This window comes from Panthera tigris, chromosome A3 (assembly GCF_018350195.1).
Source record: "Panthera tigris isolate Pti1 chromosome A3, P.tigris_Pti1_mat1.1, whole genome shotgun sequence".
Lineage (NCBI taxonomy): Eukaryota > Metazoa > Chordata > Mammalia > Carnivora > Felidae > Panthera > Panthera tigris.
The window spans coordinates 34,843,446-34,868,105 of NC_056662.1; the positions used below are offsets into that span (position 1 = coordinate 34,843,446).

General features: G+C 41.5%; 1 protein-coding gene across 7 annotated transcripts in view; it reads left to right on the plus strand.

Moving 5' to 3' along the window:
- PLCB4 (phospholipase C beta 4) overlaps positions 1-24,660 on the plus strand; it is a 390,400-nt gene that overhangs the window by 136,185 nt on the left and 229,555 nt on the right. For all 7 annotated transcript variants that reach the window (XM_042980905.1, XM_042980906.1, XM_042980909.1 and 4 more), the window contains one exon: positions 1,270-1,330. The gene's annotated coding sequence lies outside the window, so the exon portion shown is untranslated. The remainder of the gene's footprint in view (positions 1-1,269; positions 1,331-24,660) is intronic.

A 24,660-nucleotide genomic window follows, 5' to 3' on the forward strand; every position in this document is an offset into this window, starting at 1 on the left:
GGTTTTTTTTTTTTAATGTGTTTGTATTTTTAGTTTTGAGGGGGGGGGCGGGGGGTGTAGATACAGAGGATCTGAAGTGGACTCTGTGCTGACAGCAACAAGCCCGATATGGGACTTGATCTTCTGAACCCTGAGATCATGACCTGAACCAAAGTCGGGCGTGCAACCAACTCAGCCACCCAGGTGTCCTGCTTCTTTCTTTTTAATGGCATATAGTCTTGCATCATAGATGAACCATCCTACCTAGAACCTTACCGTAGACATCTCTATACATCGATGATGACTTTCTCAGTAACGCAGTTCACGTTTTACAGACATCATTTTCCCATGTTTCAATTGCCAATTTTCTTTAAAAAATTTTTTTAATGTTTATTTTTGAGAGGCAGAGACAGGGAATGAGTGGGGAGGGGCAGAGAGAGAGGGAGAGACAGAGCATGAGTCAGGGAGGGGGCAGGGAGAGGGAGACAGAGAATCTAAACCAGGCGCCAGGCTCCAAGCTCTCAGCATAGAGCCCAACGCAGGGTTTGAACTCATGAACCACAAGATCATGACCTGAGCTGAAGTCGGATGCTTAACTGACTGAGCCACCCAGGTGCCCCTCAATTGCCAAATTTTCCACCTCTGCTCCTCCCAAATGCGAATGGATTTGCTTTTAACTTCTGTGTACTTCTGATACCACCTGGAACTTCCCACCCCTCCCAACCCCACCTTGGAAAGATCTCAAAATCTAAATTTCCACCAAACCAGAAATCTAATGTCAAATCCAGAATCTACATCACCAACTTGTTAACAAAGACAACAAAAAACATGTAGCAAAAATACACTTTTTGTAGAAAGATGCAAATCCGTTATAAATCTTAGGTGTTCAGCACTGTTCTTCATCAAAGTGGCAAACTTTTTCTTACAGTTCATCTAAGGACGTTTGACTGTTAATCAGGAAAAGATTTATATTCTAAAAGATCTTAGATGGTCTTGTTCAACTGTTCCTTAATTATCACGGTAAGAGGTTGAACAGTAGATCAGCACAGCGAAGAGGGTCTATAAACCCTGTAGGCTGGCGTAGCGGTAACATTTCTGATTTGATGACTGTGTGTCTTTGTTCATTTGGAAAGTAATGTCACTAATGTATTAACGTGCCTTTCTGATGTGTGTGTGTGTTTTTAATATTATAGATTCTGATTTTGAAGTGCACAAAGCTGTTCCTTACATGAGAATCCTAAAGGTTCCTCTCATTGATTTTTCACTGCTCTGTGTCTGCTTGCTTCACAGAGGACGGCGCTGTGAGTTCAACTAAGTGGACATCACTTGCAGTCCCTTCCACATCTGCCTGGTGAGTATTCTGCATGCTGTGGTAGAGTTTCTAGTTGTGGGGTTCTAGAACTTAGCATCTGTAAGGTGAATCCCCCTTCATTTATACCGATGTCCACCCTGAAGTGCCCCTCAAAACTGATTGACAGCTACTTTCCTTCATGCAACGGAGCACCAGTCCCCTGGAATTTTCCAGATTCCAGTTCATTCATTCCACCAACCTAGGGCACTTCACCCTTCACTAGCTTTTCTCCTCGCTGTCTGTGGTAGTATTGCCGGCATTTAGTGAGCCATTAGATATCATTTAAGTTCCTGTTCTCTGCAGTTATTTCTGAGGAAAAATGTAGGACTTGTATTCAGTCCCATGCAGATAATGTTTAGGAAGATTCCCACAAATGTGGAAAAAAATCACAATTACCCTCATTGTCAGCTAGAATCCACCATCCATTCTGTGGGAACTACCTGTGGAAATGACAGAAATAAATTCTCCCAGTGCCTCTCTAAGTTCCATTTTATAAATCTCTAAAGAAATGCTGAAATGGGGGCCAATAATAGCTCTATGTGGCCAATTATTTTTATTTATAAACTAGAGGTTGCCAATGCTTTATTATAGAGCCAGGATCTTGATTAATATGAGTTTTCTTCTGACTTCTTAATCAAATTCCTATTTTTTGTAACTTCTGTAGGAACTTATATAGGACTTTTTGTAGAGAGTCCTATGTTATAAGGGAAACGCTTGGACTATGTATCATTTCTTCAACAGGCAAGAAGTCATTTTATAGTGATGCATGATAAAAAATAACCAGCAACTTCACTGTTCATCCTGAGAGGTGAACCCCAGCTTACAGGCATTTTAAATCAATGTTACTTTTTTCACCACGTTGCAAGTCCTGTCACACACTCTGTTACCTTCCAGCAGGGTCTGTGGCTGATTTTTTTCCAGCCTTTCTGTGAGGGGAGAGAAGAATCACACTTCTCTAAGTGATCAGTATTTAATGGTGACACAAGACTATCAAGAGAGTAGATTTATTATTGAGTGTCCCTACCTATTTTTAGTTGAGTGCACTGTGTTTTACTGCTTCCCATGGATGATTCATAAACTATGTTTTAGCAGGAAAACCAGAGTTGGGGTAGGGGTTTCTAAATAATTCTCTAGGGATTTTAAATCAGGATAGGCATGACATCTGCTTTTTAGCCTTTATTACATTCTTTTTGGACTGTTTGCTTTTGCTGTGCAATAGTTGTTATTCTTAAATAAGAGATCATTTTCATCGGCTTATTAGAAATGAATTATGTGTGTGGTGAAAATAAACACTTGATTCAGAAGTTTAAAAACATAGCTTAGAAGTTGTTTGTTAAACATTTTAAGTTCCAAGAAGAAGTTTTTCCATATGAAGTGGTATAAATGCCAGGCACTGGATTTTACAAAGACTTTGGATGGACTCAGGTCCCAAGACAGCTAATAGAGTATGTGGGCTCTTTTTCCATTCCCTCTTCAAATAAGACCTGATTGGACCCAGTGCCCCACATGTCACCAGGTGGTGGTTACCCTTACCTTAGTCTTGCCTTCCTCCCAAAGAGAGAATTTATTTTCCTCCATCCTCTATTAAAAAAGCTCGGGGCGCCTGGGTGGCTCAGTCGGTTAAGCGGCCGACTTCGGCTCAGGTCATGATCTCGCGGTCTGTGAGTTCGAGCCCCGCCTCGGGCTCTGTGCTTACAGCTCAGAGCCTGGAGCCTGTTTCAGATTCTGTGTCTCCCTCTCTCTGACCCTCCCCCATTCATGCTCTGTCTCTGTCTCAAAAATAAATGAACGTTAAAAAAAATTAATAAAAATAAAAAATAAAATAAAAATAAAAAAGCTCAACTCTAGCAACATTCAGTTGTTGAGTATCTTGTATTATGAGGCATTTCATTTTCACATTGAATTGAAATCTTGTTCTTTTATAATGTCTTTCCATATTCAAAATTGGAAACCTCTAGACCTGGGAGCTGGAAGTCTTCTGGTTTTATCTTGAACACCTGCTTTATTTCTCTGTGATTCCCATCATGAGTACCTATGACTGTACATTAGTTCTAAGCATTTGTGTTAAGCCTGTTGCTTGCACCATAGGTATTCAGAATATATTTTAATTCCTGTAATGGTACAAAGTGTATATTCTTATTTATGTCCCATTCAACTTGGCTTTTTAGCAGTGTTAGGCTTAAACTCCTAAAATAGAAAATATTTACATAGAGAGCAAAATGACTATTTTTGGATTATTCTTGCCATTATATTTCTAGCTTCAAGATGACTCTTGGTAAAGAGGAATTTATAAGTCAAACCAAAGGTGGTCTTCAAATATCATGGAAAGAAAGAAAACAACCCTTGATACCTTCTTTCCTGCAGTATTGAAATTTGGAAGATTTACCTAAATTTGGGGCTCCTTGCTTTCTGAATGATTTTAAATTGTTTTTTATTAAATATTGATTATATACAGAATGTACACTGTTATTGTCAGGTATGAAACTCCCCAAACTTTAACGTTGACTTCTTTTTCCTTTTGCCTCTACTTTGGAGCCTTCCAGGCTGTCCTAATGTGTCTTGCAGCTGGAGGTATAGGCATAGATATATAGTGACAGCCGTATGTTTATATGTATGGTACCAGCTATTATTTTATTATTTATTTATTTATTTATTTATTTATTTATATTTATTTTATTTTTTAATTAATTAATTTATTAGATCTAAGACCTGTGTCCTAGGGTTGCTGCAGTGCTCTTCGGGAACAAAGATGATTCTTCGTAAATTGTGGATAGTGCAGTTATTTCGAACTCTTATTTGTGGTACAACAAGAATCTGGTTTCATGTTTTCTTAGAGCCCATTCATGCATGACAAGAGTCTGGCTGAGCTCCCCAGAAGCAGACTTGAGATGAGGGACTTTTGCACGAGTGTCTTATTAAGGGAGTGCTCCCAGGAGAAACAAGTGAGTTGGAGAGGGACAGGGAAGAAGGAAGCAGGGGGATTTTTCCGAGCAAAGTCCTTGTCTCAGCCATGATCCTGGAGGAACTCTGGAGCATACTTGCTCCTGAGAACCACTTCCTTCTGCCCCAGAGCAAGGGGCCAAGCTTCCCCATCCTTGCAGCAACCATTGGCTGTGGACTGGTTTGGGGGGAGGCTGTGAATTTGAGAGCATTTGGGGTCTTTGCATCTGCTGAGGAAGCAGCTCCAATAGTTAAGGGATATTCCTCTTAAGAAATCTGCAAGTGCCGGGGTACCTGCGTGGCTCAGTTGGTTAAGCCCCCGACTTTGGCTCAGGTCATGATCTCATGGTTTGTGGGTTCTAGCCCCACATCAGACTGTGCTCCTGCTTCAGATTCTGTGTCTCCTCTCTTTCTGCTCCTCCCCCGCTTGCACGGGTGCACACATACACACTCTCTCTCAAAAATTAAAAAAATTGCAAGTGTCATCTCTTAGAAGCAAAGCACATACAAGCCAGGAGATGGGCACACAGGACAGCTAAAAGGGACCCAGTGGTGACAGGACATGGGAGTGTCTGTTCTACCTAGCAGCAACCATGTCATTAAATGCCATGTCATTCCTTCACTCCTACAGACCTACTTGTCATCCCTTAAGACTTTCAGCCATATATTTCCTGGTACAAGTTTTCTGCATTTCAAGAAGCACCTTAAATTCACTTTCTTCCCCAGGGAAGTTAATAAGCTACTGCTTCAAATATTTTTAAGTCCGAAAGAGATTGCAGTGCAGAGAGATACCTAGGTAATTTGCAGTGAGTAAAATTTCTACATATATTTGACTTAAAAAAATAATAAATTCTGAAATCTCAAAGCTTTCCTTAGATGCATGTCAGCTTGAATAATGATTTCAGTGCCCTGAACCAGGAGGCAAGGATATTGTCTGATTGTATGATTGTAACTTATTCTTGCTAGCAGCATTTCTGAGCATACACACTAATTGTTAGTTTTCATTCTCTCTTAACCATCCTTTTTAATTGTATTCCTTAATATTTCACCTTTGCCTTTAAGAGTATTTTTTTCTATGGAGTTTTTAGGGAAATATATATGGTGTTTCCTTGGGTACCTTTAATTCAGTAGAGCACAAAAGTGTGATCCAATAGAAATATGTGAGCAGCATATGCGATTCCAATTTTTCTTGTGGCCTCATTAAAAAAGTAAAAAGGAATTGGTTGTTATAGCAGCCTGAGCTGGAGGCTGGAAAGTCCAGGATCACAGCTGAAGTTAATTTTAATAATCTATTTAGCCTAGTGCATCCTAATTATTATTTTAACATTTAATTAATATAAACAGTATTGAGATTTTACATTTCTTTCATCTGGTGTATATTTTGTACTTAAATCTCAGTTCAGACCAGCCATATTTCAAGTCCTCAGAAGCCACATTTGGCTAGCGGCACTGAGCAACTTCAGAATGTTCTAGAAAAACTCTGGTAACAGGCTTACTTCCTTTGAGATAAGACTTTGTTAGGGCTCCTGAATCGCCCTGGTAACCCTGCTCAATAAAGAAATGAGGCAGTACTGTTTTCCAGAGAAAGTGAGCTGACTTTCCCTTAATGAGCCAATGTCCTATACCCGTGGAGTATGGTTAAAACGATTGGGTTTGGCAGGTAAGCTGTCACTAATAACCTTCAGGAGTGTGGAATTCTAGTATCACTTTTTAGAGGAAAAAGCATCATGAATGAACGGTAGTATGTGGAAGGATTCTAAAGAGGAAAGGATGGAGTCTTGGGTAATAGAAAGATGTGTATATGTACATAATGTGTGTTAGGGAAGAAGGTTCTAAAAAATTTGGGGTACTTGCATGGAAACGGATGAGGCTGGAGTACTAAATACACAGTAAGAATGGAAGGTGGTGGCTAGATTGTGACCCAGTTCAAAACTTGCATTTTCCGGTGTATGGAGTAAGGTATCTGATGATGCAGTTTATATGCTGGGGTCTGTTTTAGTTATTTATCGTTGTGTAACAAATCACTTCAGAATGTAGCAGCTTGAAACAGCAGCACTCACTCACTTCTGTGGGTCAGGGGTTTGGGTGGGTTCTGTTGTGCACTTCTGGCTTGGGGTCACTCCAGCGGTTGTATTCAGATGGCCTCTGAAGCTGAAAGAGCAAGAGGCTGGAGTAGCTGATGGCTGACTTGCCCCCCTCTCTCTTAATATAGATTCAGGATTTCTCCAGATGGTCTTTCTTCACGGGCAACTGTGGGCCTCCTCACAGCATGGCGGCTTCAGGGCAGCCAGAAGGCTTACGTGGGCTCTGGCAAGATGATTCCAGCTGACAAGCTGGAAGCAGCATCACTTTATGACTTGACCTTGGAAGTCATGCTGCATCATTTCCATCATATTATTTGGTTATAGGTGAATCACAAACTTGCCCAGTTTTAAGGGGGAGGAGACTTAAAAGCCCACCTCTCAGTGGAAGGAGTGTTAAAGTCCCACTGTGTGAAGAGAATGTTAGAAATACCATCTGCCACAGGGACCCTCTCCTACACTATACACATCTCAACCTCTTTGCCATGATCTGGGAATGCTCTAGGATGAACAGACCACTCATTACTGGGCACGTTTCTGCACAGTGGCTCTCTCCCTTTCCCTTCCCTGGTCAGCTAGACTGGGCTGCCCTTAAGAAGACTCTAAAGTCTTCTGCTTAGGCAATGAATGGCCAGCTGGCCATTTCATGGATTGGGCTTTTCACATGTAGCTCATGAGAATGCTGCTGTTGAAGTCATTATGACATTAAAATTGTTTCTTTGTGTCATTTCCCAAAAACCTGAGTGGTCATGACAGCAAGAACTTCTCCCCTCAGTGTTACAGACACCCATTTTGAGTTGGGCATACAGAGGCTTTTCCAGATGTGAAATATGGATTTTTCCCCCTGCCAAATGTAAATATTTGCTTTGTTTGGTTTGTTTCTGTAAAAGGGAGGGAAAAAAATAAATTCAGTAGAGCTCCCCAGTCTTTGTACACTTTTGTGCTATATCAACAAAATGGCAAAAGCCCAGTGGAAATGGCTGCATTTAAAAACTCCTTACCTACTTTTCTGAAATGAAAACAGGAGCAAGGCATCTGGTCTGCTGTCCTCAGGTGGGAAAGGGCTATTTACTGAGGCCTGAGGACTAAAATAAACCCTCCCAGGAGAGGAACCAGCTTGTGACCTTGGGCCATAACCACCTCACAGATCAACTGCTTCATTTCTTGCTGTATTTTGTGGCCCCTGTCGTGGGTGGGGGCGGATTCAGTGTCACCAAAGCAGGAGGAGAGCAGTTGGAAGAGGACCCTGGTGGCTCGGTTGGTGAAAATGCTAACAGGATCTGCTGACCCTTCTTCCTGTGTGGCCAGAGGACCTGCGGTTTAACAGTGAGCAATCAGGTAGCTGGGAGAAGGCAGTACTCAGAAAAAGTTAGCAGCAAGAAGCTTCTGTGATGGTAGTGGTTTTCCTACTCCTTGAGTAATAATATAGCAGTCTAGAATTTGGGTAGGTGCAGCCCATTTTCTCATCGGAGATATGTCAAAGAGTCCCTGCAGGACTGATAGAAAAATAGAAGTCAAACCCACGTCCCTAAGCAATTAGAAGTTTACTTGTTCCTGGTGACCTCTGTACTTTCTCACCTGGGTGGACACATGGTGGTGTTGGAGTCAGAATGGGAACTCTGAAACCTGGGGCCTTGGTTTTCCCAACTGGAAAATGAGCAAGCAGACTGTTGCCTGATTCATGGGTTTTGGAAGTCTTTATAGGAGATGATCCTGTAAGCTCTCCTGAGGACGAGATGGTGCGTGTATGGGACGTGTCTTATACTCCGTATGTTCTTCGTGTTTTCCTTTCCTGTGGATGTTGCTGAGGCTTCAGACTGGTTGCTAGTTAACTGGCTGGCCTCTTTGTGCGCCTCTGTAGCCCTATGCTCTTTGTTCAGTACAAAAGTAAAGGAATAAACAGTCTGCAAAGAACCAGCCTTGAGGAACTCAGATACCATTTTGTCCTTACTTTAAGGACCTCCTACCCAGAGGTGCTGTGCCCTCTGGCACTCTACAAAGTGACTTTTCTGTGGATTCCAGACTATGCACAGATGCTGCTCTTCTGTGAGGAAGACCATCCCTATATTGAACCATCTTCTTTTCATGTGTTGACAGTATTTCTGCTGCTTCCTCCATCCACATTTGCCAATACCACTGTCTCTTCTGGTGCACCTTTCTGCCATCCTCAGGGGCTTCGGTCTTAAAGACGTGGCTACTTTGCCTCTTGTCATCGTCATCATCTTCTTTCTTCTCCTCCTCCTTCCCCTCCTCCTCCTCCCCCTCCTCCTCCTCCCCCTCCTCCTCCTTCCCCTCCTCCTCCTCCCCCTCCTCCTCCTCCCCCTCCTCCTCCTCCTCCTCTCCCTCCTCCTCCTCCCCCTCCTCCCCCTCCCCCTCCCCCTCCTCCCCCTCCCCCTCCTCCCCCTCCCCCTCCTCTCCCCCCTCCTCCCCCTCCTCCCCCCCTCCTCCCCCTCCTCCCCCTCCTCCTCCCCCCCTCCCCCTCCTCCTCCTCCTCCTCCCCCCCTCCCCCTCCTCCCCCTCCTCCTCCTCCTCCCCTTTTCCTCCTCCTCTTCCTCCTAAATGAAATTCACACAACCAAAATTAACCATTTGAGAGGGAACAATCCTTTGTCCTTTAGTGCATTCACAGTCTTGTGCAACTGCCACCACATTTATCTAGTTCCAAGATATTTTCATCACCCCAAAAAAAATTCCACAGTCATTAAACAGTTACTCCCCACTTTCCCCTTCTGCAGTGCCTGGCAACCACCATTCTGCTATTGGATATTTCATATGAATGGAATCATATATGAGACCTTTTATGTCTGGCTTTTTTTCCACTGGATGCAATGTTTTAAAAATTCACCTATGTTATATTACATATGTCAGTACGTCGTTCCTTGTCATAGCTGAACAATAACATCTGTTGTATGTGTGTACCATAATTTGTTCATTCATCCATTAATGGGCAATTGGGCTGTTTTCATCTTTGGCTATTGTGAATAGTGCTGCTTTGCACATGTGTGTATGTATTTGAGTCCTTTCAGTTGCTTTGGTTATCGAATGGAATTTCTGAGTCCTGTTTTAATTCTGAATTTAATGTTTTGAAGAATTATAACACTCTTCTGTACAGTAGCTGTGCCATTTTGCATTCCCACCAGCAATGTAAGAGAGTTATGATTTTTCCACATCCTCGCCAACACCTATTTTCCTTTTCTTTTTATTACAGCCATCTTAATGGGTATGGAATTATACCACATGTGGTTTTGATTTGCATTCCCTGATGACTAATGATGTGTATCTTTTCATGAGGTGGTTGGCTATTTGTTTACCTTCTTTGGGGATTTGTTTGTTCAAGTCCTTTACCCATTTTTTAAGTAGGTTGATTGCCCTTTGATAAAAGTTCTTTATACGTGATTCATATCAGATCTATGGCTTACAGATACTCTCTCCCATTCTGTAGGTTGCTTTTTACTTTCTTGACAGTGTCTTTTGATGCACAGATTTTTTTTTAAATTTTGATGAGGTTGAATTCACTTTTTTGTTGTTGCTCTTGCTCTCATTGTTGTATATAAGAATCCATCACCAAATTCAAGATTATGAAGATTTACTCTTATGTTTTCTTCAGAGAATTTTGTGGTTTAAAGCTATTATAACCATGTCGTTGATCCATTTTGAGTGAATTTTTTTTAATGTCAAGTCAGGGTCCAACCTCATTCTTATACATGTGGATATCCAGTTGTCTTGGCACTGTTTATTGAAGAAACTGTTCTTTATCCATTGAAAGATCTTGGCATTCTTTTTTTTTTTTAATTTTTACTTTAAAAATGTTAATTTTAAGAGTTAACTCTAATTTTAGAGTGCATTGCACTCTAGAGTGCAAATAACTCTAAATTTTAGAGTGCATTGCACTCTAGAGTGCATTAAAGAGACAAACCAAAAAAAGGACACTTAACTACAAAGAACAAACTGATAGTTACCATTGGGGAGGTGGGTGGGGGGATGCATGAAAGAGGTGATGGTGATTAAGAGTACACTTATGGTAATGAGCAGTGAGTAATGTATAGAATTGTTTAATTACTGTATTATACACCCAAAACTAATAGAACACTGGATGTTAACTCTAAAAATTAGAGTTTTGGTGCATTGTTTAGAGTTTAGAGTGCATTGGTGGTATTCAAAGCAAACCCAGTATGCAGGCTATTGGGTTAAAGCTGCTCATTAGAATTCTAAGGGGCCCTTTGGAAAAAAGCAAATGTACAACCTCCTATTTGCTGTGATAACTAGATACTGTTTTCTGGTTTGTGCATATGTTCAATTGTATTAGTCATGGTCTTCAATTATATAAGCAATTAAAACAACAACAACAACAACAAACCTCTCCTATAAAGGAAAACTCTGACCTAGGCATCAAAATCATGAAGTCAGAAGGTAGAAAGAATGAGGAGGTGGGAGAGTGATTTTGTGACTCTACCGGGATCAGTTGCTGGGGTGACTCACATTTGTTTCCAGTGTGTTTGACCTCTGGTCCATTCCTTTGAGAATATGTGGGATTTTCCTTTTGGAAATAAGTCTTATCTGTGAATCCTCGGCAACTGCTTTTTAAGCATTTCCAGATGGCCCTCAAAGTCCTCATCTAATAGAAGCTGAGAGATTGCTCTTGGAGGGGGTTCGGGTGGGTGCTGGAGAAATCAGCTTTAACCCCTAGACACTCCACACTAGGAAACTATGAGAAACAGAGATGTGTTTTCTGTTTGACCCTCATTAGAATAAGAGTTTGGAAGCAGACTGCATTGTGTGTGGGCTATATACATGTATGTGTATTAATAAAATCATTTAAAGCACTGAGTGGAAAACCCAAATAAGTGTACAGGAACAAGTATTAGACTAATAAAACAAGGTAGCAAGAAAGGGATTTTGGGCAAAAGACCCAGGCCATCTATGAGAGTGTGGGGCGTAACTTCTTTCCCAAAAAGTGATGGGCTTAATTTTTGTACTTTATTTGGTAGCTTTAGTATGCATTAAAAATATTTTTTACAATAATTCTTTGTGTTTAAGATTTTCATTGAAGCTTAAGAAAGGAATTATAAGAGTGACTACAAGGGAAAAAAATGGGAAACTTCACATCCCTCCCCCCACCCCCAGACCATGTTATTAGTCATCCAGGGCACTCATAACAAAATGTCACTGCCTGGGTGGCTTAAACAACATAAATTTATTGTCTCACAATTCTAGAGGCTAGAAGGTATCATCAGGAGTGGTTTCTCCTGAGGCTTTTGTTTTTGGCCTGCAGATGGCCACCATCTTGCTGTATCTTCACATGGACTTTTCTCCATACTTGCACATCCTTGGTGTCTGTGTCCACATTTCCTCTCTCTATAAGAGCACCAGCCAGATTGGATTAGGTAAGCTTACCCTAATGACCACATTCCAGTTGAATCACCTCTTTGAAGGCCCTGTCTCCAAATCCAATCACATTCTTAGGTAATTGGCAGTTAATGCTTCAACATAAGAATTTTTGAGGAGACACTGTTCAGCGCATTACAGGCAGTGTAGGTAAAGGCAGGCATAGGTTAAGTAGGACGCCAGAACTTCCTGACTCAGGGCCGTGAGGGATAAGGAAAAGTTGTGGGAGTAGAGTCTATGCACTGCTAATGGGAAAGAAGCTATTTCCCTTAGTGATCAGTGTGTCACTTAGCCTTTGCTGTAACAGACTACTACTCCCCCCCCCCCAACCAAAATGTAGTGGCTTAAACCAATGACCATTTATTTAACTCACAATTGAGTGGATTGGCAATGTCGACTGGCCTTGGCAGGGAAGTTCTACTGATCTCCATTGGGCTCACTTAAGAATCTGGAATACTACGTGGCAATGAGAAAGAATGAAATATGGCCTTTTGTAGCAACGTGGATGGAACTGGAGAGTGTGATGCTAAGTGAAATAAGCCATACAGAGAAAGACAGATACCATATGGTTTCACTCTTATGTGGATCCTGAGAAACTTAACAGAAACCCATGGGGGAGGGGAAGGAAAAAAAAAAAAGAGGTTAGAGTGGGAGAGAGCCAAAGCATAAGAGACTGTTAAAAACTGAGAACAAATTGAGGGCTAATGGGGGGTGGGAGGGAGGGGAAGGTGGGTGATGGGTATTGAGGAGGGCACCTTTTGGGATGAGCACTGGGTGTTGTATGGAAACCAATTTGACAATAAATTTCATATATTGAAAAAAAAAAAAGAATCTGTGGTCAACTTCTGGGTATACTGAGGATTGGCTGGTTTAAGATGGCATTAACTGGAATGGCTCATTTCTCCTCCTTTGGCTCTTGCCTTCCAGCAGGCTGACTTGGGCTTGTTCACACGGCAGTAGCAAAGTACATGGAGCGAGAGCAAGGGGGAGAGAGTGAGTGGGTGCAAAAACACCCCAATTATTTCTGCCACGTTCTGTTCACCAAGGCAAGTCACAGTCTAGCCCAGATTGAAGAGGTGGGGAAGTAGACCCTTTCAGGTGAATGGCTCTTGGACTAGGATTATCTGACTGTAAAAGTTCTGTGGCCTCTGTTACTTTATATTCATAATACACTTGACCTGTCCTCACAAATCATTAAATAACAATCTGGAAAGGAATTGCAAGTGCATTTATTTATGAGTGAGCAGTAATTCTTCCCAATTTGGGATGAATAGTTTAATCAGAACATTTATTTCAACCATGTGTATCTGTCTTTCCTGCATGGCTTGGTCTAGACAAATCACTGGGAGAGATCCTAATTGGGAGAATGCTAAGTGAGAGCTCAGTTTTCTTCCCTTATGCTACTTAGAATACTGAATACTCTGGAAATAAGGTAGTCTAGTGGAAACCTTCAGCTTTTTCTCATGGATACCAGCCTCATGAAACTGGAGCAGGAGAAATGGGATCTCTGAGGTCTTCCGTAGGGAGGATATTGAGCAAATTCAATTCTAATGCCTTATATGGGAGAATATGATTCATATAAACTCTCTTAGAAGAGAGTTATTTCCAGGGCACCTGGGTGGCTCAGTCGGTTGAGCATTCGACTTCAGCTCAGGTCATGATCTCCCAGTTCTTGAGTTCAAGCCCCACGTCGGGCTTTGTGCTAACAGCTCAGAACCTGGAGCCTGCTTCAGATTCTGTGTCTCCTTCTCTCTCTCTGGCCCTCCCCCACTCGTTCTCTCTCTCCACCCCCCTCTCAAAAATAAACATTAAAAAAAAAAGTTCCTTCCTTCTCGCCAGATTTACTAGTCATACCCACATGGGAGTCTGTTAAGGGAACCCTCCCCAATTCACTCAGTATCTCATATTTAAAAAACAAAAGCATTGCTGTGTGTAACAGTTGTTCCTTACAGGCTGTGTGTAACAGCCTCCCATTGTGGGGTGACTCCAGCACGCTGAACTTTCATGGAGATCGAGAACACGTGAGCAGCTTACGGGGCAGAGAAAGGAAAACTGGTGTGTAGGGTCTGAAAGTTCCAATATTAAAATGTAAATCTGGAAAGCAAAAAGAAACCTATTTTTAGTGCATTTCCACAGAAAAATCATTTGGCAGATTCTTAGAAAGTTATTCACTTACAGTATGACTCCTTCAATTTCACTCCTAGGTTTCTTTCCCAAGAGAATGAAAACTTCTGTCCTTACAAAGACTTGTAAATGAATGTTCATAGCAGCTTTAGTCATAACACCAAAAGTTGGAAAGAACCAAATATCCAGCAACAGGTGATGGATAAACATATTATGATGTATGCATACAATGGAATACTGCTTAGCAGTGAAAAAGGACCAAGTTATTGGTGCAAACCATAACTGGGGTGAACCTCAAAAACACCCTGTTGGGTGAAAGATATGTAAAACGGTACATATGCTGTTATTTATAGGATATTCTAGAGCAGAAAAATAATCTGTAGTGACAGAAAGCAGGTTGGCGTTTGTGGCTGGTGTGTATATAGGGAAGGGTGTGGGGGTGGGGATATCAGGGGGGCCTGAAGGAACTTTTGGGTTGATATAAAAGCTTCCAGTATCTTGGTTGTGGTACTGGTGACATGGGTGCATTTGATTATATATAACCTTTACCTTAATCAATTTAGCTCTCCTAGAGGAGTTACTCCTGTTTCTCATAAAATAGATCTATAGTAGGGCAATGTGAGATTTTTATGATCATTAAGAGGGGACATAGGTTTGTAGAAGCTAATACTAGATGAGGCTTATTTGTTAGGCTCATTTTTCTCTAAGTTGTACGTTGTTGGAAAGACTAAGCAAGAACAAGCCCATTGTAGACCTGGCTCAAGTGACTAAGCCAACATCTTTTTAGTTAAGACCAAATTTGGGAAATTCTTTAATTGAATTGGGGACACTTCACTTATATAGCTGAACTATGGGAGGGACAGCTGGGTAAAGTTAACAGATCATTTTCAATATTTGAATAGCACAAAGGAGTAAAGATTGGGTTTATGGTTCATAGATAATATACTCACATCAATCAAATCTTATTCTTTGAAAATCAGAGTGTTTTAATAGTAGGTGTATGTTGTATGTGTACTATCCAAGTTCTGGAGGGGACAAAAGTACATAAGAACAGGAGAAAAATAGTCCCTTAAAATTATTTGGAAGTGTCCAATCCAGTCATGCAGAACTGGCTGCTAAGATCCTGTTTTGGTCTGTTCTCTCTGATTGTTTAAAAGATAAAGCTGTGAGGAAAATGTTTGTCATGTGTTTATTTAGATTCAATAGTTGGATGTAACTTAGTAAGAGCAACTTGTTTTCTTTTAGCATCAAAGGGTTTATTAATTCACAGATGTCATTCATGCCCCAGAGTGCTAGAGACAGTGATTTATGTTGTCAAAGGCTGGTAATGCTAAAATGAAAGCAGATTTTGTTTTGCTTCTTAGCCAAATTACAGTCTGCTTGGAGTGACTAAAATGTATCTCATTTTTGTTTTGTTTGGGTAATTCAGAAATGAGTTTCAGATTTTGTCTTTTTAATGTTTTAATAGTAAATGATAATGATGCTGACTCAGAAAAAACTATAGTTCGTTCTTCATTAGTGTTTTCTAAATGGTCTTTTTATTTTTGTATTTTGTGTCTATGATTTGTTCATTCAGCAAATATTTATCTAGTGTCTACAGTGTACCAGCACTAAACACTTAGAAGAAAGCAGTGAACAACACCTGTCCCTGATCTTACAGAGGGCTATTTTCTAGTAGAGGGAAGTACATAATAAGGGAATAAACAGTGGGGCATCTGGGTGGCTCATTTGGTTAAGCATCTGACTCTTGATTTCGGCTCAGGTCACGATCCCATGATTTGTGAGTTTGAGCCCCCATGTCAGGGTCTGCACTGGCAGCGTGGAGCCTGCTCCGGATTGTCTGTCTCCCTCTCCGTCTGTTTATTTATTTTAAATAAACATTAAATAAGTGAACAAATGAAAGAGCAGGCAAATTTCATATAGTGATAAGCATCAAGAAAATAAAATGAGATTGTATGATAGAGGCTGACTTAGGGTGGGGTACATGATTCATTTGGATTTACAGACAAGGATTCATTTGGGTTTATGGTATGAAATTTACTCATACGGGAAAGACTAGAGAAAAAATATGGGTTTTATTTTGAAAAATCAAGTGTTCTGCTTTAAACTTTAATATGCTTCATATTGGAGTGGAAATGTCAAGCAAGTCATTGGATATAGGAGTCTGGAGCAATTGGATGTATGAGAGTTAGAGACGGAAAGGTGAGTGAAGAACATAGATGGCATTTGGAGCTCTGGGACCATCTGAGATCACCTAGGAAGAGAGAATATAGAGAGAAGAGCCCTGGGTCACCGAAATGTGTGAAGGTTAAGCAGAGCAAAAGAGGTCATTATTGAGAACAAGTGGCTGGTGAGCACAAGAATAAATAGGAGAGTATGGAATTGCTGTCACTAAGAGAAGAGAATGTTTCAAGGAAAGAGTGGCTAATTGGGTCAAAGCTGTTGAGATGGTTGATGAGGACAGAAAAAAGCCCATTGAATTTCACAATAGGGAGGTCACTGGGGATGTTGACAGGAGGTGAGAATTCTCATTGGAGTGGTCTGAGGAAAGAGAGAGGGGTGAGGAACTGAAGTTGGTTTATGTTGACATATTTAAGAAGTTGAGTTTGGGTCAATATTATCATTGAGAAGGGGTGCAGGGAGGGGAGATTAGAGGTTTTGAGGAGAGTGTATTCTAAGAGAGTAGAAGAGTAAACACGCTAAAGAAAGACTGTTAGACAATCTTTTAGTGTTCATTTAAGGGTCTTGATCTTAAGTTGAAAGTGAAGATTGATCAGTGTTGCTGTGGCTTTTTCTCCACCTAAGTTCAACTCCATGACCACAGTTGCTTGGTAGACCAAGAATTCGCTGTAACCATGTTGGGGAATTGGCAAAGGGAGTATGATGGAGGGAAAGTTGGGAGGTGGGGGAAGAAAGAGTAAGTAAGATATGATAGGCAGTGGGGTTTGGGGTGAGTAAGAAAGGAGAGAGGTGTGAGAACTGTGATCGGTAATGAAAGAGCGATAGAGTCCTTGAGTCACAGGTCTCCATGAGATTGGGAATTGTTGGGCTTGAGAATTATAACTGTAGAGCAGATTACCAATGATTGTGCAGGGGAAGGGGTACTTGCATGTGGTTTTTATAAGGTCAGTCAAATGCTTATGAGCATGGGTGACTGCAATTGGGTGGATAAAAATACCATTGGATGAAACAAAGATACCTTTGGAGGTTAACAAGTCAAGCATCTTGACTTCACCGTTGCTTTTATTAAGCCATAAATGATAAAATACATTGATGCCGATTTTATAGAAAAATATATAACAGCGTCTAAGACCCCCTTGACTGCAATATTGATGTAAATGTACTATATTTATATAGACCAGACTTCTTCTCCCTTTAGTGGAAAATGTGACTTCCAACAGCCAATGAACTATACATATTAGAGTCTCAGGAATCCAGGAGGACAATTTTCCAATTCTGTTTTCGAAAATCCCTGGGAATACCAGGAAGGGCTTAACACCTGATCCCGAGGGTTACACAGAACCAGTTGTCCATGGCTGGCCAAGTTCCCAGCTATAGAGGCAGGTTGTTGGGCAGATAATCCCATAAATGCCTCCTATAAACACCAGTTGTTTTACATCATCTAGTGGGTAAGAATAAGGCTTGGTGTAGACACACTTCGTGGACAAACTCTTATTGAGGAAGAATGAATGTGATTTAGGCTCCACAGTCACTGTTTTTGGCATCTTTCATGTGTAATCTGGATCTTGTTATTAACTTACCTTTCCAGTTTAGTTCAGCAGGAAACTTAGCAGACTGTGATTGCCTTTATCTATTCCAGGCCAGATATCTCCATTGCCTAGATGCCTTGCTTTGTCTGTTACTTGTTTGTTTATAAAATCTCTTCATTGAAGTGTAACTAACACGCAATTAGAAAAGCACACAAATCGTAAGTGTACAACTCATTGGATTTTAATGAAGTGGATGCACCCAGGTACCCTGATACTGAAATAAGATATCCCCCAGGAGCCTCCCTTCATGGCCTCTTCCAGTCACTAGCCCTTCCCTAAGGGTAATAACTTTGCTGACTTCTTACACTGCAGATTAACTTTGTCTCTTGTTTGCACAGGTGAACCTGGTTATGGTGAGCAGGTATGCTAGATAAAACTAAGAGTGTTTAAAAAAATGTATTTAACATTTATTCATTTTTGAGATGGGGAAGGCAGGACAAGTAGGGGAGGGGCAGAGAGAGAGAGGGAGACACAGGATCTGAAGCAGGCTCCAGGCTCTGAGCTGTCAGCACAGACCCTGATGCTGGGCTCTAACCCACAAACTGCAAGATCATGACCTGAGCCGGAGTAGGACATTTAACCGACTGAGCCACCCAGGTCCTCCAAAAACTAAGACAGTTTAAATGATCTTCCTTCCAAGGCCTAAAATTCTTGCTGCTACTCCCCTCCTCCTCCCACAACAAAAAAGAATAACCTTCCAGCATAAAGACATTACCCTCAAAGTCTGCTGGTAATTATGTAATGATATAAATCGATAGGACACAGGGTTCCTTTTGTAGTATCCAGGCTCTTTCCTTTTGGTTTTGCTTTTTGTTTATTTTTTTGAAATATGAACCTCAGGAACATTTTTTTTATGAGACTCCTGCAGGGAACAGCCTATTTAGACCAAGGCTAATTGGACAAGGCAATGTTTAATCTTTCATTTTGTGTGTCCGTAATGGAGACAGCTCTTCTGATAAGGGTAACAGATGCTGACTTAAGTGCTCTCTGTTCTTCTGCAACAGAGCAGGGCTGGGAGATGTCAGGCACCAAGGCAGAGTTTTCCTGGACTCATTTTGAATTGATGGGAGAGGCACTTAGTCCAGACAAGCAGGAGCATCCTACAAGAGTTTCTATGGAAACCGGCAATGTCTGATGAGATCAACTGCTGAATGCCATTTCCTCCAAAGGGGGCTTAGGTTATGTGATTTTGGATAAAACTTGGCCTGGAAGAAACCAGAAGTTATTTCCTGGGAAAGGACAACAGGAATACTTCTATTTACCCAACAGCACACAGCTTGCTCTTGTTATGTATTACCCCACACGAGGCATTATGATACCTATGTGTTAGTTTTCATTCTAGTTACTTCCCTAAATATTTTTTTTCCTGATCTATTTACTATGTCACAAATAAACAGATTGTGGAGCGATGGGTCAGTCTCTCACGGGTCTTGAGCGAGTGGATGAAAAAAGACAAAGTAAGAACTTCAGAACATGGTCTTTCCTGTATTATATACTTTATTTATCCTCACTTTTATCCACTGTGTTTTGTTTATTTATTATGTTTACGTACTGCGAAATGTGTAAGTCTTAGTTCACGACTTTATGTGTGTGTGTATATATCCATATTACCACTTCACAGATCAAGGGGTGCATGTGTGTGTATTTAAGTGACTCCATAGGCTTTATACTGTGAGTTTAGGGATCATTTTCTCACATTTCTAACCTGGGCCACCATACACAACTGCTCATGTTGTGCCATAAATACGTTTTACAAAACCGTTTGGGGAAGCCTCATTTCAAAGCCCTAATTTCGAAGAGGTGCTTAGTGTATTTTCACTGAATTGAATTTGAATGTAGCAGAGTTCACTTAACCAGGGTGGGTTTGCACACCCATCTTGCAGTTTAGAGTTACTAAGAATCTCCCCTAATTCAAATCAGCTGCTTTTGCTAGCTATGCATTCATTTACTTATCAAGTGCTTTTTGAGCCCTTACAATCTATAAAGCATTCTGCCAGATATGATCTAGACAATAAGTCAGACACAGAATATGCCTTCCTACAGCTTCTAGACTACAGTAGAAGTTAAGCAATTACAGATCAGGACAGGAAGTTGTAAACTGTGTAAAGAAGGCCAAGCCAAGCCCGCCAAGCATCTGTTTGTCCTGGATCTTGAAGATAAAAGCGTTTGAGCAGAGGGAGATAATGGAGGCAGGAAAGGACAATTAGGATAGAGGAGGTATTTCTTTGGGCTACAGCGTAAAATAACCAAAGGGAAGTAATTGGAGAAAAACAAAGTGAAGAAGGTCTGATTAAAATAAGAAGGAACTTGGGGTGTCTGAATGGCTCATTTAGTTAAGCATTCAACTCCAAAAAAAATTTGTTTCAATGTTTGTTTATTTTTGAGAGACAGAGCCGGAACATGAGCAGGTGAGGGACAGACAGGGAGACAGAATCCAAAGCAGGCTCCAGACTCTGAGCTGTCAGCACATAGCCTGACATGGGGCTCAAACTTACAAACCATGAGATCATGACCTGAGCTACAGTCAGACACTTAACTGACTGAGCTGTCCAGACGCCCCAAGCATCCACCTCTTGATTTCAGCTCAGGTCATGATCTCAGGGTCGTGAGATTGAGCCCTGCATTGGGCTCTGTGCATTGGGCATTGAGCCTGCTTATGATTCCCTCCCTTCCTCCCTCCAACACTCACACACACTCTCTCTCTCTCTCTCTCTCTCTCTCTCTCTCAAAATAAAAGAGGAGGAGGAACTTGAATGTTGTGCTAAGGCGTTTGAATTTGTTTCCTAGAAACTCTGATTCTCATGGTATTGTTAAGGCCAGCAGCATTTCTCAGGAGCACCATGTGGACTCTGGGGTTCCACCGGTTTACTTGCCTCAGAATCTTTGGGATGAGCCTCAACAACGTAGGTTTTTCACAAGCCTTCCAGCTGGTCCTCATGCATGTTCAGGTTTGATAACACTACCCACCACCACCCGACTCCTGAGATCACAAACCGGTGGTATTGCCAAAGTTTGCTAAACAAGAGAGGAATTCCAAGTGGTGTTGATGGTTTTGTGCAGAATGAAATGCTGATTAAACAAAATTAGACAATTTTCTTTACCACAGGATTCCCAGAACCCAACGTATTCTAACGTTAGTTGTGAATCTCCCAGTGGGAGTTCTGGTATGTGGTGTTTTGCAGATTGTTTTTCCATGGTATCTTTTTTTCCCCTCTTTCTTAGCATTTTAATAAGAACTAATAGGGGCATTAGTGTTGCTCCTAACACTCTTGGGCACATACTAAGGTGTGCAGTGATGAGCCAAAGAAAGCTTTTCATCAGAAAGGAATGGAGTAGCATAAAGGGAGCAAGACTCTGTATCATGTAGATGTCTACTGTGGGTTGAGACAGTTGGGTTGGTTGCGGAGCTGCAAGCAGGGGCTGGTGGTTTGGGAAGAAGGAAATGACCTTGCCCTGCTGTGAGGAGGCTCCTGGAGTGGTCCAGGTGGGAGCTGGCATTGGAATCATGGTGCTGGGAAGAAGTATGGGGTGGGGGGGTCAGGATATTGCAGGATGGGCTTGGAGACTGTGGATGCAGCACTTGAATATACTTCTTTCACATTCAGCCGTGAAGATGTTCTGCTGTCACTTCACCACAAGCACAACCCCTCATGGCCCACAAAGGTGGTTTCTGAAAATGGGTATAGTTCTGTATTGACAACCTGAGGGACTGGCTGGTTGATGAATACAGGCTGCTGCCTGTGCGCTGCGTTGGAGGAGGTGGGCTGGACACTCCAGGATGTCCTCCATATGTAGGCATAGCTGTCCTTCAGCCCAGAGCAGGAGTGCTGGGAAATAGCCCAGCCTTTGATTTCCAAATCTGATCTTACCATTCCAGTCCTTTGTGCAATGACACTGTCTCCCCGCAACATCACATTTCCGGGCGGCTGCTGCCTCAACTGATTTTGATACCACAAGACCTGTCTGATTTTCCGGGGCGTAAGGGGAAAACAGAGTTGTCAGCAGTTCCTCATTACTGAGGCTCTTAGTGCAGTTTTCCTTAGCTATAATGATGGTGCTCAAAGATAGATCATGTTTGACGGACTTTCTGACTTACCTCAAAAAATCGCCTTCTGGTGCCTATGGATTGACAACTGGGTCATCTATGTTGAATTATTCAATAGGAAGAGTGTAACATTTAAATTTCATTTTTAGTAACAGTAATGTATGCATGTGTAAAAAGAAAACATAGTGAAGATGGACAAAATGGACCAATTCCTGAACACCCCCCCCCCAACCCAGGTTCTTTGCAATCAATCCCTGTAACCATCTCTGTTTTTAAATCTTCTGTTGGTCATAGCTATAATCTAGATTATATTCTCATCCTCCAGTATTTAATCAGTTTTGGACATTAGCTGTTGATGTAATAATAAGGATTTAACTCCTATAAGTGACAACCTTGATTTTTTTTTTTTTTATAATTACATTACTGTGTATCCTTCTTCTGTTAGTGGCCTGTGTTAGTTTACATAGCTTTCTTGAGCCTCTGTTTATTTTTCCTCCAACATTTGAAGGTCTCTTGACTTGCCCACCAGGTAAGGTGGTGGTGGTGGTGGTGGTGGTGGTGTTTGATCCACTGTCCTTTCCTGGAACTTTCTGTCATTTCCACTTGTCTGAATAGTGTCCTCTTCTACATTGTCAAACATTAGAGCATTTTCTCTGTTCTTTTTTCACATCTTGGATCATGATCATTTTCCCATGTCATTATGTATTCATTACAAACTTGATTTTAATTAGGGGCATAGTATGGAATGTTAAGTATATCTCTTTATTTCCTTAACCGTGTTGTTTCCTTCTGTTCCCCTTCTGCCCAGTTTTCTGCTCTCTCTGCAATGTCAGTTCATTGTAAATAACTTTATATCCTTAGCCTTCTAGAATTTATTTTTTATGCAACCATTTTCAAGTCTTCTGTGCTATGTCTAAGCTTAATTCTTCCTATTTATTAGCTTCTGCACCAGCCAAGCTCAAGCCATGCCCATTGTGACCCCTTCCCACCATATTCTAGGCTGCAACTTTCCCTGCTCTGATCTCAGCACACTTTTGCGTCCTTTTTTTTTTTTTTTAAAAAGTGTTTTGTTTTTTTATGTTTGTTTATTTTGAGAGGCAGAGACAGAGCATGAGCGGGGAGGGGCAGACAGGGAGATAGAGAATCCCAATAAGGCTCTGCACTGTTAATGCAGATTTGGGGCTCGAACCTGGGAACTGTGAGGTCATGATCTGAACTGAAATCAAGAGTTGGACGCTTAACTACCTGAGCCACCCAGGCGCCCCTGTCTCCTTTATCTCTACCTTGTAATCCTGTTTACTCTGGACTCTTTCTCTTCTCTTCAGTTATCAATTATCTTCTTTATTCCTTTACTTTCATTTGGGGGCTGGGGAGAATCTCTGAGTTCAAGAGGGAGAGAGGGGTGACAAGCCGGTGAGTTCAGCCCAATAGCCCCGGCTGCTTAGGTTATACTTTTGTTGTCTGCTCTCATGTCCTGTGGCCCCCATCAGAACTTTGTTACTGTGTTTCCCTGTGGTGGCAAAGAATTGAATGATTTGAGTCGCAGAAATCTTATCAAGTGCATTGAATCAGTTACATTCCTTCTTCTATATCCATTCTTTTCTCAAGGTTATAGCATGATGGATGATTACCTGTGGAAGAAATATTTAGGCTTAGTTTTCTTTGAAATATGAGCAAAATAGTAAATGAAAAACAGGTAGAAAAAATTTTCGGTGGAATTAGTTTTATTGTTTGACTACAAAAGAATTACTCTTAACGGGAAGGCTTCTCTGATGTCTTGATACAAGTAAAAACTTTATGGGTGGGGCAAATTTCTTGCCCGAGAAGCAGGGATTGGTGAATCAGTCTGTCAGTCATTGTTTTATTTCTCTCATGGCAAACAACTAAGGGCATGCATATGTGTGCAGGAGTGTGCGTCTGTACACACGCCCTCCTCTAAAACTCCATAAGAGAAACCAGTAAACCAGAGACAGAATGGGAAACAAAGTTGGTCAAACATAAAACAAATGGAAATGAAAGAACTGTGATTAATGTTGACCAATGCTGAATATGGTTGCGCAGTTCGAGATAGTTGTGTGAGGAATCCGCAGATACATTCATGGGCTTATGCCCAAGGTACCAATGGAAATGGGAGGCTTTAAACTAAGGGCATAACCTGAAGAGGCCCAAATGAGGACTCCTTTCCTAGAGAGCTAGTCTTAGTAGGAATCAGGCAGGAAGGAATCTTGACAAAGTCCTCAGAATCAGAATTGAGCTGAGGCATGACCAGATTATCAGGCATTTTGTCAGTTACCCATGTCCCTGATAATGCTGCATAATTGTCACCCCGGAATCTCCATTTATAACAATAACAAATTTATCAACTTGTTATTAATACTATAAACTTATTTTTGGTCACGAGTTAATGGGCCAGCTGGGCATTTTAGCTGGTTTGGGCTAGGCTCATTGGGCTTTCTCCTGCATTTACATTATGGTAGTGGTCGGCTAGTGGGTCAGTTGGGGGCTGACCCAGTCTTGGGCCCAATCTTGTCTGACTTCAGTTGAGATGACTTAGCTCTATTCAGTGTGGTCTCTCTTGCTCTGTCAGGTTCGCCTGGCCTTGTTTATGATGGCTGAGCGAAGTTCCAGGAGGGGGAGCAGAAGCGTGTAAGGCTTCTTGTAGGGCCAGACTTAGAACCGGTACATGTCATTTCTGCATTCTGTTGGCCAAAACAAGTCCGAAGGCCAACTTCAGAGTCAGAATTCTAAAAGACTTCTGAGTTACAGGAAGATGGAAGAGGATACAGGGAGACTATTAATATAAGGCTTCAAAGCAATCTAGGAACCCAAAAGGAAGCCTAGAAAAATTGTAGGGGGTTCAAAGACGAACAATCAAGATCATTAGCAGGATAGACATTCTAGAAAGAAAGGCTAAAGAAATTGACTTGGTGAAGTCAGAGAGCAGGACATTGGTGGGATTATGAGTCCGGAGGATTTTATACGAAGG